Below are 9,796 nucleotides of genomic sequence, written 5' to 3'. Positions count from 1 at the left end.
TATATTTCTCTTAGCCTATTAGGCATCTTTCCCCAGGTTCCAAGGATTAAGACACAGATGTTTTGAACACCTGTTATTTAGCCTGCTATATACATGCTTATCTTAGAGAGAGATTACATATCTAAAATCATTGGGAGTGCACATCTTCCCTTGAGCATCCCGAGTTTTTTTTTTTTTTTTAAATACCGTAATGGTGTAGCTCTGAATTTATTTTTTGCTCCAGAGTCCTTCTCTGAAGGAGCTCAAATGCTCAGCTTCAACCTGCAGGAACTGAGAAAGAAATCACAAGAAATTTGAACAGTGGACGTGAAATAAAGGTCAGAGGAAGATTATTTGTGTGCTGTTGCGCAGCATACTGGCATCTGTGAACTGGGTTTCAGACACTAATATAAGCTTCCCCGGGACAGCAGTAGAGATGGGCATGTGCTGGCAATCTTCCTCCATGTGCTACCAGAAATTCTCCCAGGGTCTAGGAACCACTTGGCAACACTGTCTTTTGTTTTTTTTTAACGATATGGTCTCACTGTGTAATTCTGGTTATCCTGGAATTCATTGTGTAGAGCAGGCTGGCCTCAAACTCAGAGAGACCTGCCTGCTTCTGCCTCCCAAGTGCTGGGATTAAAAACATGCACCCCTGTGCCTGGTTTCTATGTAACTCTTAGGTTTCTTTATCAGTTACTTTGTTCATTGTTGTAACCAGATTCCTCACTGGAAGCACACTAAAGAGGCCGGGCTTTATTTAGGCTCACGGGTTAGGAGATTTCAGTTTGTTACAGCACTGAAGGCCTGCTGCCTGGCCTTGGTTGTTTTGGAGGCAGTGGTAACACTGCAGGGCATTCTCCTAGTACATCATGGAACATTCTTCTGCTGGAAGTGGGGCTCGAGTATATCCTTTGACATATGCTCACATTACTCTCTTTTACCAGTTGTAATTTTCTCAAAGCTGTGCTACATGGTAAAGACCAGATGTCCGAGCATCTGAGCCTTTGGAGGACATTACACATGCACTCATCATAATGATGGCAAGTTTGGTTCATCTGCAAAACTGTTATTGCCCACATCTTTTTGAGTAGTTAAGGGAGTACGTTTGGAAGTAGGTTGTTCAGGCCCAGGCTCTTGACTGCTTGGCTCTAGTCACGGTCCTAATCTGGAGGACTGATAACTACTGCTATGTTCTGTTGCAATGCTAGGACTCACTGGATCTCGGTGTGTCCCTGCATGCTGACCCAGTGCTTTCAGCTAATTTAGCAGGTTTGCTGGCAGTATTATTTGGCTTAGTGACATACAGAAGTCACTAACTGAGGGGGTAAGTAAACAGTTAAGCGATATCAAGGCAGACTTTGGTGATTACTGGTAAAGTGATCATGTCAGATGTTTGCACATGATATTGCATTATGAAAATTGTCAATACAGGGGTAACCTTTCCTACAGTAGAGATGTGACTGCTGTTACTAGTTTTTTTTTTGTTTTCTTTTTTATTATTGTTTTTATTGAGCTTCCCTCCTTTCCTCCCCCTCCTCTTTTACTCTCTCCTGTGACCCCCAGACTCCAAATTTACTCAGGAGATCTTGTCTTTTTCTCCTTACTATGTAGATCCATGTACATCTCTCTTAGGGTCCTCTTTGTTGTCTCTTAGGTTCTCTGGGGTTGTGGACTGTTGGTTTTTTTTTTCTTTGCTTTATGTCTAGAAGCCACTTGTGAGTGAGTACATATTGTATTTGTCTTTCTAGTTCTGGGTTACCTTACTAAATATGTTTTTTTCTAGATACATTCATTTGTATGCAAATTTCAAGATGTCTTTATTTTTACCACTGTGTAGTACTTCATTGTGTAAATATACCACTTTTTTTTTTTTTTGGCTGAGGTGCATCTAGGTTGTTTCCAGGTTCTGGCTATGACAAACAATGCTGCTATGAACATAGTTGAGCTCATGCCCTTATGGTATGATTGAGCATCCTTTGGGTATATATACAACAGTGGTATTGCTGGGTCTTGAGGTAGGTTGTTTTCTAATTTTCTGAGAAATCACCATAGTGATTTCCAAAGTGGGTGTATAAGTTTGCACTCCCTCCAGCAATGGAGGAGCATTCGCTTTACCCCACATCCTCTTCAGTATAAGCTGTCATCAGTGTTTTTGATCTTGGTCATTCTTACAGGTGTAAAATGGAATCTCAGAGTTGTTTTGTTTTGCATTTCTCTGATAACTAAGGATGTTGAGCATTTCCTTAAGTGTCTTCCTGCCATTTTAGATTCATCTGTTGAGAGTTCTCTGTTTAGGTCTGTGCCCCATTTTTTATTGGCTTATTTATTCAATTGATGTCAAGTTTCTTGAATTTTTTGTATAATTTGGAGATTATCCCTCTGTCTGATGTAGGGTTAGTGAAGATCTTTTCCCATTCTTTAGGTTGCTGTTTGTCTTATTGACCATGTCCTTTGCTTTATAGAAGCTTCTCAGTTTCAGGAGGTCCCATTTATTAATTGTTGCTCTCAGTGTCTTTGCTGCTGGGGTTATATTTGGGAAGTGGTCTTCTGTGCCCATGCATTCAGGTCTACTTCCTACTTTCTCTTCTATGAGGTTCAGTGTGGCTGGCTTTATGTTGAGGTCTTTGATCCATTTGAACTTGAGTTTTGTGCATAGTGATAGATATGTATCTATTTTCATTCTTCAACATGTTGATATTTAGTTATGCCAGCACCATTTGTTGAATATGGTTTCTTTTTTCCATTTTATTTTATTTTTTTGCTTCTTTGTCAGAAATCAGGTGTTCATAGGTGTTTGGGTTAATATCCAGGTCTTTGATTCAATTCCATTGGTCCCCCTGTCTTTTTATGCCAATACCAGGCTGTTTTCAGTATGGTAGCTCTGAAGTAAAGTTTGAAATCAGGGATTGTGATGCCTCCAGAAGTTCCTTTGTTGTACAGGATTGTTTTGGCTATCCTGGGTTTTTGTTTTTTCATATGAAGTTCAGCATTGTTCTTTCGAGGTCTGTGAAGAATTTTGGGGGGGGGGATTGTGATGGGCATTGCATTGAATCTGTAGGTTGCTTTTGGTAAAATTGCCATTTTTTACTCTTCAAGACCCTTATCATGAAGGAGTGTTGAATTTGTCAGAGGTGTTTTCAGCATCTAATGAGATGAACATGTTGTGTTTTTTTCTGTCAGTTTGTTTATATAGTGGATTACATTAATAGATTTTATATGTTTGCCCATTTTAGGAGTTTAATTTGTGGGACAGAGGTATAATAAATCACTTTTCAAAAAGGAAATGGAGAATTTGGAAAAGTCTATTAAATGAAAACATAAGAACAAAAACCAGGCAGACAGGTAGCCCAGGAGAAATGATAGGTTTATCAAGTTGCTTCTAACTGGGTGACTGCCTGCCCTGGTTTGCCTGGCCCTGTCCAGTTTGTCACATGTAAAGCATGTATTAGGCCTGGGCAGGCTTCTGCGAGGTGAGGGCTTCTTCTGCAGAAATAAAAACCATCCGTAGGGAGATGCTGTGCCGACAGATTTTCACTGTGAGTATGGATGGGTGTATTGGTGGCTAGTGATCTGTGGAAGAGCACAAGGCCAGCATGTAAGTAGGGCCCAGCACTACCTATTCGCCATATCTTCCCCACGTCAGGGACATGGGGAAGCTGTCAGGAAAAGCTTAGACAATTATAAATAAATGGACTCATTTATTTTGCTTCATTCATACCTTCAGATGTGCCTGGAGAAACCAAGACACTGAGTTCTATAGTCAGTCATTCACACCTTATTTTTAAATAGTTTGGAAAACCTTTCCTTAGAATATGCTTTGTTATAGATAGTATAGTTATAAGAAAATTCTGAGAGGCTGCTACTAAAGGCAACACTTTCAAAGGCTTGAGAGAATTAGGAACAAAGGATGAAATTCATCTTAGCAGAGCTGGTTGCTAGGCAGAAAACAATGTGGACAGCTGTGCAGAACATGAGCGTCCAGGGCCAAGGCCATTCCTCTTTCTCCTTTACACAGTGGTGTGCATGGTTGGGCTCTGATGTATCTCATTTGTTCCTGATAAATTTATAGTGTCCCTGCATCAATTATATAATGTCCCCTGTTTTGGTCCCTGTTACTCTTACATGACATAACAGAGTCATCTTTTGTCTTACCTTGCCCCGAAGGAACTAGATGGAAACTTGTTTATAGATGTTACTGTTTTTGCTTTCATGTTTTTTTTAATAACTCTCAACGTGTTACAACATTTTTCTTCTTAATGTTTATTAAATGCCCTCAGCAGGCTCAGTCCTATTGAAAGAATATAAAAGACACAATTCATGCCAATAAGGGACATCCATATTAATAAATGAGAAATAAATATGCTTATATATGTATGCATTTTTTCTTGGAAAGCGATGGATTGCTTTGTTTAGATGAGACAAAGTAGTTGGATCAATGCACTCAGTTCCCTCTGCTGCTGGTTCGCAAACAACAACATTTCAACCCACAGTTGTCGCAATCACATGACCTTGGCAGAACTGGTACTCCAGTTATGGACAAATGAAACCATTTTTGTTGAAATCAGCCCCAGTCGGCTAAGACCTACTAGAGACCAAACCATATGGCACTCTATTGTATGTGATTTTCGCAATTCAGTGACTGTGGTGTTAGATCCTTCCGCAAGTTCTGTGATCCTCTTTGTGTTGAGCTGCAAACAGACACGCTGCAACCTCCGTAGAGCATGCAGGCAGATGGTTCGCCAGTTCTAGACTGATCCTTGTGCCAATCAGGGTTAAACTCCAGGCACATCTTAGGATTTCCTGATGATACAATGGAGCTGTGACCTCATTTGAGGCATGGCATAAAGGATGAGAAAGAGGGTTTGAGTGTGAGAAAATGGAGGTAGTGAGGCAGGGCGCTGTTGGTAGAGGTGTCAGCACCCATGGCTTAGTCATGGAACTGAAGGTCAGTGGCCAGCATGGCTGGAATCCAGGAAATGGGGAGAAGGTAAGACTACAGAGGGGAGCCAGGTCAGATCCTGCAGCCCCGAGTATATTCATTCAGTGAGTTGGCCAAAGTGTAACCAACCATTCCTGTGTAAGTGTGCTTACTGTGAGCCTCCTATTCTGATTGGCTTTTAGAAACAAATTCATAAAAGAGTGTTATGTATAGCTATTTTTATTTAAGGACCAAAGAAGCCATGAAAGGACTTTCGGCAGGGGTATGATGAAGCCTAGCATTCAGGTTGCATTTGTAAGGATCATTCTAGTATCATCTGACATAAAAAGTATTTGAGGCGTACGAGTGGTACAGTTGCATGAGAAGATCGGAAGCACCCTTTCATCTGCATGATGGCAAGGTGGACATGGCAGGTCATCCAGGAGCTTGTGGCCTGTTTTTGTCAATAGCCCATGGCTCTGGAGCTATGCAATAGAGCATCTCTGAACTGACTGTGTAAATGCATAGCTAGTTTTAAAGAAGTTCCAGTCTGTCCAGTTTGGAGTTGTCAGAGGCGCCTACTACAAAGAATGGGTTCTATGGTCCACTAATTTGGAAGGTGTTTATGTTAATAAATAGAGTGGAAACAAGCCTGGCGGTGGTGGTCCATGCCTTTAATCCCAGCTCCTAGGGGACAGAGGAAGGCAGATCTTGGTGAGTTAAAGAACAGCCTGTTTTACAAAGTGAGTTCCAGGATAGCCAGGACTGTTACAAAGAGAAACCCTATCTTGGAAAAACAAAAATAAAAACAAAAACAAGACAAGAGAGTAGAAACAAGAGTCAAGCTTTCAGTATTGCCTTGGATTTTCAAAGTCATACCCTGGTCCACCATCAGAAAGCTAAGGGATTAGGAAGCTACTCTACATTGTCACCACAGGTACAACACTTAGACACTCTGCAATTTCTTGCCGGCTTACCAAAACAAGTATGGCAAAACAAACAAGCAAAATAAAACAAACTACTATTACCCATAATATTCCAGAAAATGCTCAGGCAGTTAGGAAGCAGATGCTAAGACCTCCGCCACAGTGAGCAGGTCCTTCAAGAACAGCCCTGGTGATGCTTGATTTTACTTCATGTCTGGCCGGTACAATCTGTGCCATGTCTGGTGACTTGCTGCATAAGGAGTGCTTAGCATCTTAGCTGTGCACTTGTGAAGGCCATTCACAGAGTCCATGACAGAACCAAACGAAGCTCACCCTGATGTTAGTGGATCTTTCCCAAGCTCATCACACTTAATCCCAGCAGTATGTGTTTGGGTATTCCTTGAACCCTGGGGTCTTCCATTGGTCAATTAGGACTAATGATATTTAGCTTCCAGAACTCTTGGGAATTAAGCTAAATATGATAATATGTAGGAGAGGAACAAGATGCCTGACAAAAATTCAGCTTTTAGTAAATGAGGCGTGAGCCAAAAAAAATTACAGTGCACCACTGCCCAGCTTTGTAGACTCAGAATCCCCCAAGAGGAACAATATTGCTTATGGCTGTATGGTTTGGTGGCCTGGGTAGAAGTAGCCTTTGTACTGTCTACATAGAACTTAAAGAGTGTATATGCCCTGGAAAAATGACTGGAATATATGTGTATGTTATTTCAGTTTTTTAATTAAAAATGCATATGTTTTTATTCTCTGAGAATTTCATACATATATACAATGTATTTTGAATGTATTTTGATTGTATTCACCTGGACTCCCTCTTCCCACCTCTTCCTAGATCCATCCCTACTCCCCTTACTACTCCCAGGTTTGTGACCTCTTTTTTTTGTTGTTGTTTTTTAAAATAACCAACCAATAATCAAATTTATGCTGCTCGTATTTTCACATACATGGGGCCATCCACGGGATGACCAGACTCTTACAGACACTGACTTCCTAATAACTCCCCACTAAGAGGCGGAGCTTGGGCATGTCTTTCCCTTTCACGCTGGAATGTGGCCTGGCTTACTCTTGGGCAATAGCTCCTGTGAGTTTACTAGGAAAGCCTTTCTTTCCCTGGAAGACAGTGATTTGTTCTGGTCCTTCCTGACCTCTGGCTCTTGAAATTTTCTATCTTCTCTTCTGCGATGGTGCCTGAGCTTTGAGAGAGTTAGATATGATAAAGACTGCCCATCTGTAGCTGTGCACTCCACAGATCCTTCCTCTCTGGACTTGTACCATTATGAGTTTCTTCATCAACCCTTGTCCACCTCTCAAAGAAGCTTCTCTACTTCTTTTTGATTTTTAATGAGTTTTAAAAATCATAATAAAAACCTACATGCATAAACAATGAAAGGAAGGGTCCTCTTGATTTTTTTAAATTTTATTTTAAAATATTCCTACAACTATATACAACTATAAATCCTTCCTTTTTCCTCTTTGCAATAATTGGGCCACATAATAGTTACCTAGAGTGTGTACCTTTCTCAATTCTTAACTCACTGTATCTTGGAGTTGGAATTATTTTTATGTGTATAGAATTAATGACCTCTTGTTGACAGCTGGGTGTTTTGAATGTTTGCAGAGTTTACTCTGACAAGTGTCCATAGGCGACTATCTGCAGAAAAGACCTGTAGACATAGGTGGGGTCCATGGTTAGATGCATCCTCAAATGGCATCTCATCTTATACTTTTGACCAATCTTGTAGAACCACCCTTGCTGCCGACATACCTACAGTACTGTGCCATCAACGCTTAGTTTTCGCCAGTGAGGGCTGGGAAGTGAAGAGTTAATGACAGTGTGGGCCAGAAGTAATCCTGACAAGGAACGAGGGATGAAAGATGAACTAGAAACACTGAGAGAAGGGAAGCCAGTAGGCTTCCAGCAGTCATGGCGTGCCAAGCAGTGACTGGACTAGACACCTCATGTTCTAACACTTATTCCACACCAAGCCGTAAATAGTCTCTTTAAAACCGCATGCATGTGTGCACACATGTGTGCCTCGGTACATGTGGGACCTCAGCGGACAACCCTGGCCTGAGGCAGGTTCTCTTGTGCACTGCTGTGTATGCTATTCTATCTGACCCAGGAGCTTCTGGGGATTCTCTTGTCTCTGCAGTTCTTCTCACTGTGGAGGCACTAGAATTACAGATATGTACTACAGCAGCTGCCTTTGTGGGATTTGAACTCAGGTTCTTATGCTCTCCTGAGAAGTTCTTTCCGCACTGAACCCATCTCCTTAGCTCCCCCTAAGCCTGTGTGCTTTGATGACCAGTGTCTGCCTCCAGTGCCTCCTGTGAGCTTCTCAGTTTTCTACTGAGCAAACTTAGACGCAAAGAGGCTGAGTGATTCATCCAAGGTCCAAAATCAACTGAAGTTGAGACAGGGGATCCAGTTGACAACTTCTCGTCTATTGGTTTAGCCTGGGATTTCGGTCTACACTGGAAAGGTCTCAGTGGGTTTGAATGCGTCCTCAGGATGAACTCCACCCACAGTTGGCGCTTGATGATTGGGCTGAATCCAGCCATTTCCTGTACCGCAGAGTTTCTTTGTATGGGAGTGGTTTTGTGACTGGGTCTCGTGTAGCCCAGGCTCTCTGTGAATTCACCATGTGTCCAAGGCTGACTTGAACTCCTGATCTTCGCGTCTGTGCTATGCCTGCTTATGGTCAGTTCTTCAAGGTTCCTCCCGAGGAAATATGTGTTCTTTCCACCAAACTACTGTATCTACTTAAGGAGAACTTCACAAGCTATGTGTAATAAAGAGCTTAAGATTTTTGTTTAGAAAATTATGTAGTCACTCTTGAATTTGACCCTTAGAACTTCAACATTTTAACACCTTTCGGGATATCCTCCTGGGTAAGCCCAGAAGTGGGGCTGTGACCCGTGACCTGTTCCTGTTCCCCTTGCTCAGGACCGCTGAGATGGAGGACTCACTGGGATGTCCTTGGCAGTATATTTCACTTAGTTTTGAGTCATCTGCATCGGTCAGGGCCTTTTCCACTTGAATCAAAACTGTGAGGCTTTGGACTTTCTCTTGAGTTTTAATGACAGTGCGATGTCCCAAGTTCCAAAAGGAGACAATGTCAAAGTGACACCAAACATGTGGTAGGGACATGACAAGGACACCGACCTTAGAAAACAACCCACAGTTTATAATGAAAAAAAAAAAAACCTGGGCCAATGACGTTTTAATTAAGAAAGTCCAAGGTCTCCATTGTACCAGCTGGACAACATCCTCACAGTGGTCATTCCTTCAGTGCAGAGCCATGAGTGTCTAGAGAATTAGACATTTATTGTATTTGCCTGAAGCAAGGAAAGTGTCACTGTTAAAGAATGGAATATGAGCGCTGCAGTGGTCTTAGAAATTAACTAGCCCAAAATCCAATTTTCCAGAAAAGAAAACAGAGGCTCAAGAGTACATGCTGTTCAGCTGGGGTGTCAGCTGAAATGAGACACGAGGCATGAGCTTTGCCTGTGTGGCTGGGTGATCCGTAGCATGTATGCCTATGTGGGTGCGGGTGTGGGTGCACACATGCATATAGGTATACAAAGATGTCAGAATCGACCTTCCTCAATTGTTCTCTACTTCAAATTTATTCATGTGTGATTGTATGTAGGGGGTGAGGAGTACTTGTGTGTCACAGTGTGTGTAGGGATACCAGAGGACAAATTTGCAGACTTATTTCTTTTCTTTCACCTTTATGTGGGTTCTAGGTATCAAATTCCAGTAGCTGAGCTTGCAAGGCCAAGTGTCTTCAGTGAGTCTTCTGTGTCCATTTCCACCTTATTTGAGACAGGGTCTCTTAGGGGACCTGGAGTTCGCTGATCAGCTAGACTAGCTGCCTAGTTGGCCAGCAGTTCTCAGGGATCCTCCTGTCTCTGCATTCCTTTCCTGAGCAGCTGGGATATATATATA

The 9,796-nt window shown here is 42.0% G+C and overlaps 1 protein-coding gene across 4 annotated transcripts in view; it reads left to right on the top strand.

The window, feature by feature from the left end:
• The window catches only part of Pcsk5 (proprotein convertase subtilisin/kexin type 5), a 411,377-nt gene that overhangs the window by 33,922 nt on the left and 367,659 nt on the right, over positions 1-9,796 (top strand). The gene's annotated exons all lie outside the window — the stretch shown is intronic.

This window comes from Alexandromys fortis, unplaced genomic scaffold (assembly GCF_014885135.2).
Source record: "Alexandromys fortis isolate MF-2015 unplaced genomic scaffold, M_Fortis_MF-2015_v1.1 scaffold_10, whole genome shotgun sequence".
In the NCBI taxonomy this organism is placed as follows: domain Eukaryota; kingdom Metazoa; phylum Chordata; class Mammalia; order Rodentia; family Cricetidae; genus Alexandromys; species Alexandromys fortis.
This window is presented reverse-complemented; position numbering and strand designations above follow the sequence as displayed.